Source organism: Tamandua tetradactyla, chromosome 19 (assembly GCF_023851605.1).
Source record: "Tamandua tetradactyla isolate mTamTet1 chromosome 19, mTamTet1.pri, whole genome shotgun sequence".
NCBI classification, from domain to species: Eukaryota; Metazoa; Chordata; class Mammalia; order Pilosa; family Myrmecophagidae; genus Tamandua; species Tamandua tetradactyla.
In genome coordinates this window covers 45,567,768-45,573,610 of record NC_135345.1, presented here as the reverse complement: position 1 = coordinate 45,573,610, position 5,843 = coordinate 45,567,768, and the positions used below count along the sequence as shown (strand labels likewise).

General features: G+C 37.5%; 1 pseudogene; it reads right to left on the bottom strand.

Annotated features, from left to right (window-relative positions):
* Positions 1–771: 771 nt before the first annotated feature.
* On the bottom strand, positions 772–2,459 carry LOC143663384 (polypeptide N-acetylgalactosaminyltransferase 1 pseudogene; annotated as a pseudogene).
* Positions 2,460–5,843: the final 3,384 nt, after the last annotated feature.

The following is a 5,843-nucleotide window of genomic DNA, read 5'->3' as shown; positions in this document are numbered from 1 at the left end:
ATTTGTATACCAATACTAATATACTAGCTACCAGTTCTAATCAGGAAAAAAAATCTTGGAAATCCCTTCATCGTGATAGCATATTCAACAGAAATTACCGATGTGCAAGCAAACTATAAAAAATGTAGCTCCCCAGAAAGCAGGCTTTGTTGATTGTTTCATGTCTGAATATTCTTATAATTATTCTTGATGAAAGATACTTTCAATGTTGTTAGCATCAGTATGTACAGTCTCACTAGTATGTTTCACCTTCACCTCCTTGGTCAGGAAGGCTGCTTCACAATTATTGAAAAGCTAGAGGAGTCTATGTTGTAATGATTGATAAACCTTACATCCGGCAGAACAGGAAAACACACTTCCTTTTTTGCTACCTAAGAATGTGACAGAAATGTATGCTGAGTATTTTTACTAATGTAAATTGTTTGGCTCAACAATTTTAACTTGTTAAAACAAAGTTTTAACAGTTATTTAAACTGTTATTTAACAGTTTAAAAGAATTATTTAACAAATAATTCTTTGTTCTCTTTCTTTCTTCCTTCCTTCCTTCCTTCCTTCCTTCTTTCTTTCCTTCTTTCTTTCCTTCTTTCTTTCCTTCCTTCCTTCCTTCTTTCTTTCTTTCCTTCCTTCCTTCCTTCCTTCCTTCCTTCCTTCCTTCCTTCCTTCCTTCCTTCCTTCCTTCCTTCCTTCCTTCCTTCTCTCTCTCTCTCTCTCTCTCTCTCTCTCTCTCTCTCTCTCTCTCTCTCTCTCTCTCTCTTGCTTATAAATTTGGTCTTACAGTATTTCTGGAAGGGTGACATTTCTAAGAAGCCAGTGATGGTATTGGCTTCCACTGCAGTCTCTAATGCTGGGTACCTGGCTTTCCCTCCTCTTCTGTGGCTTTATACAGTCACTGATTACTGTTTGATGTTGCAGGTCAATTTCACTGGGTATACTCTCACAGTTGGTTGCATTTTAGATGGAAGCTTTTGAGCATTGTGACTGGCCCACTAAGTTTGGAAACATCCAAGCAAAGGTCAGCGGTTCTAATTTCTTTGTTGCAGTATAAGAAAAACCTGATTACCTCTCATACAAGGACAGTTAAATATTGTGACTTGTTCATTCTCTTTTCTAGTCATGTTATTCAGACACTGATTTATTTCCACATTATGCATCTCTCCCAAAGAGAAATAGTGACATGGAATCTGAGAATCAGGATAAATATTCTCCAGGTACCAAGAGAAAGGTTTGCATTGTAACTTTTGTCTTAGACCAAGTCTTGATGATGTATCTCCGTAATCTGCCTTTGTAAAAAATTCTTGAATTCATCCATCCAGACTTCTGCATGTTGTCTGTTATTTTTATTAATAATCTGCCCTGTGCCTCCTGGAGATATGTAAAATGTAGCTTTAAGAAATATGTTTCCACCATATGAACATGTAACAATTTCCTTCATGAAATACGTGTCCAGCATGTGAACACATAACAATTTACGAAGTACCTACACATGGCCAAATCCTAAAGGAAATTTCTAGGTTTCCTCCACCCCAAATATCCATTCCAGCATCATATGTTCCAGTTTCCTTAAAGTAATCTCTGTCTATCATGAAAAGGCCTCCTACCATTTTTGATGTTCTGACAAGAAGAGTCCCATCACCTTCCCATCTGTCCATTTCTCTTTGGAGACTATTGTAGGAAACCAATGAAAATTGAGCTTCCAGTTAAATCCACAATAGGTCATATCAGAGCCTGCCATGTACTCAAAGTATCATCACTGATGACACCAATGATATGGTATACCACTCTTCTCCTGCCATGTTTGATCCTGGTTAAGGGAGGCTCCAACCATCCCAGTGTACACTCACAATGAGCATCTAAGAAGGTGATCATTTGACCTTTAGACACAGCAGCTCCTTTTAAGCTAGCTCTCTGTGATAAATCCAAAATGTTGTTCCATTTGAATTACATGAACTGGTACTTTTAATTTTCTCACCTAACTCTCTAGAGGTCTTTACAAAAGCAGTCTCTTTCACTGGCATCATCTATGAGAACAATTTCTTCTAGCATGTGTCTTGGGAGCGATTAATGACACTATGGACAATTCACAGAAGTGTGCTCCAGGCTTCATTGTGGAAAACAATCACCACACTTATCGTAGGAAGATTATCTGGATACATCTCTGTTTTAACACCTTCTAACTTGACATGTGGTAAAGATCTGTTGAATGCCATTATCTCATTTGCCATTAAATTGAACTGATTCATTCTAAACATCTCTTTCATCTTTTCTTGATCCTCTTTAGGAATGACAACTGGTTCCCCCATTTCTCCAGAACCTTCATGAGGCTCTAGAACATACCCAACAGGAAGCCTTCTTTCATTTATTTCATCACATTTGTGGCATTCATTGAAGTATAGCAGCAGGAACATATCCAAATCAAGAAGATGGCTAAGACATCTTGTACTATGCAAATTTTCTCTCATGGCATTTTAAGTCAAATGCAAAATTTAAAATATATATATGTATTTGTAGGTATAAATTTATACATATAAACACAAATATCATGAAATTATTACAGTCCAGTTTCAACAGAAAATACGCTCTGTTGAAAAGTGATTTTCAAATGAATTCATCTCCCAATGTCCTACATCTCCTCAGTCAGTGTGAGGTGGAGGTGGCAAGTACACCTCTTGGGCCACTGCCAGAAATGAAATTTTTATACATACAACAACATAGACGTATCTCAAAGTTAGTATTCCTGAGTGAAAGAAGCCTGAGAGGGGAAAATGGAGTATGTATTATATGCTTTCATTTATATAAAATCCTGGATAGTGAAAAATAATCTATAGTGGAAGAAGTAGATCAGTGTTTTGTGGTGATGGTGGGAGGAGGTGGTCTATGAGGGGAATGCAGAAGAGATTATCAAGAGGATGAGGAAACTTTGGGAGAAGTGGATATTTTCATCATCCTGATTTTGGTGATGACTTCAAGAGTATTTATGCCAAGAATTGTCAAAGTATGCAACTTAAATGTCAGAATTTAGTATATTTCAATTATAATTCAATAAAATTACTAAAGTATTTCAGAGAACAACACCAAAATTATTAAAAATCACCCATCCCAGGAACTGACAACCTGCTGTTTGTTTGCCACAAGGAACACTTCCAGTGTTTAGACTGGACCACCAGGGCTGATAGTACTTAATTCATGATTTCCAGAGCATGGTGAATGTCCTTTCCTTGCTCTATAGTTTAAAATTGTTGAGCCAAACAATCTACATTAATAAAAAATACCAGTCATCCATAGCTGCTTTGTGTACAGCAAGATCTACCTTATCACCCAGGAGGCAGAGTGCTTTTAAAGGGTACCATCACTGCCATTGAGAAGATTGAAATAAATCTGCCACACACTTACAAACTGTATGACACTAGGCTAAACACTTTTTTCGATACTCATTTTCCTTATCTGTAGATGGGGGATATAATACCTACCTGGCTAGGGTTGTTAGATGAGGGTTCAATTAATAATGCCTGAAAATCAGTTATCATGAAAAGCAATATATTTATGCTGTGTTAGTTTGCTAAGCTTTCAGACTGGAATCTACCAAATTAGAATGGCTTTTTAAAAGGGGAATTTAATAAGTCACAAGTTTTTAGTTCTAAGGCCGTGAAAATGTCCAAGTTAAGGCAAGGCTATAAAAATGTCCAAATTAAGGCACCAAGGAAAGATTCTTGGTTCAAGTAGGCTGATGATGTTCGGGTTTGTCTCTTAGCTGGAAAGGCACATAGTAACATTTGCTAGCTTTCTCTCCAGGCTTTTTCAGTGGCTTCCCCGGGACTCTATCTTCTCTGTTGGCTCTGTCCATTCTGGTGACTCTCTATAAAACATTCCCTCTTTTAAAGGATTCCAGTAAACCAGTCAAGACCAACCTGGAATGGGTGAGTCACATCTCCATCTAACAAAGCTCACACCCACAGTTGGGTGTGTCACATTTCCCATGGAGATAATCTTATCAAAAGTTTCTACCCTGCACTAATCGAATCAAGATTAAAATAAATGGTTGCTCCCATAAGATTGGATCAGGATTAAAACATCCCTTTTCTGGGTACACAGTACTTTCAATCTGGCACAATCACAAATTATGGTTACAACAATAATAAGATCTAATGATCCAAAGAGGCTGCTGGTGCTTGTATTATAATATGCTCTTTAAGATCAACAATGAGAGTCCTGAGACCTACATATGCTGATATATGAATTTCTAACAAAATATTGGAATGTTGTTATAATGGTAGAATGCATTTTTAATGAAAAAAAAATGTGTCGTGACTTCACTGAAAGAGTATTTTGAATAGCAAAGCATATTGTGACCTGTAAACATAGAGACATTCTAAGCACAATCAGTAGAATAGATAAAAGAGGAATGGACTTGCTACAGTATGGGTGGGAGGAGGGTAATGTATTTGAGTGCAAAATGTTAAGGCTCTGTCACAGGGATGGCGGTCTCACTAATTAGGATGCATTAGTGTTGGTAGGGCTCCCATGAAATGGATTGAAGCCTGGCTGGCATGTAATCAACAGAGTGATGATAAATGATGATGCGCTGAGTTGGGATGATGTGATTAATAGAATCCACAGAAGACCAGGCTGCTTTTTATTTCATTTAATGTTTTTCTGAATAGATTCAAGAAAATTTTTAAAAGCACATTAATTTAAATGAATAAGAAATAGTGAAGGTGAGAGATATTTTAAAATGAAGAGAAGTCAAGCAGAAGTTAGCATTTCTTCCTCTAACTCTTATAGAGCCAACTGTATACAAAGGGTTCCCACAGATATTGCCCCATCAAACCGTCTTACTAACATATGAGTTAGGCAGAGCAGTTATTAACCCCCATGATATAGCTGAAGAAGGTAAAACTCAGAAAACTTGGTCTCTTATCCATGGTCATAGAGCCAGAAAATTTCCGAGATGGGGTCTTTTGTGAGCATCTGCTATATAATTTTTTCTGCCCAGTGTCTATTATCTCTTCCGAAAACAATACCCACATTTTATTTGAGGGCGCCACCATTCCTCTTCTCTTTGGAGATATGGTCTGATGTGGCTAAAACCACTCCTAGGATCCACGATGTGGTTCATAACTCAGTCCCGGCTAGTACAGTGTTCCACTCTACTGGACTGATGATTGCTTCTGCAGGGCATTGTGACCAAAGTTCATGCCAAAGTCCCTGCAGCCCCTCGAAGATTTGTAATGGAAAGGGCGTTCTCTCCTTCCACTGGAGCCTTGTTGGTTGGTGAGATAGAAGCATGGATCTGCCGGATCACATCGAACAAATCAGCCTAAAAATTAGTCCAAATTAAAGGAGATTAATGCCAAAAAAAAGAGAGAGAAAGAGAGAGCAAGAGAGACAGAGAGAGACCTGGTGTCATCATTCAAAACTCTGAATCCAGGACCTAGCCATGTTCAAAGCCAGACTTACTTGAAGATTTGTAAAGTTATGTAAGCCAAGAAATTCCTTCTTTATTTTGCCTACCTTAGCTTGATTTTTCTTTCTGTCTCTTTTACCAGACTAATACAGACAAAAAATTCAATTCAAGTGCTCCCCACTACATCAGGATTCCTCCCTTTGTAATAATACTCATTATTAAATTATAATAGCTCAGATTTATTGAATACTTTGTATAGTTCAGGCACTCTTCTAAGTGTTAAATGAGTATTAACTTTTCATTACTCACAACAGCTCTGTGAGTTGTTTCCTTATTATCCACATTTACTGATTAATAAACTGAGGCACAGAGGAATTAAGTAACTTCGTTCACCATTAAGTGTACCAATAATCTGTGGAGCTGGAATTTGAATCCACTCAGT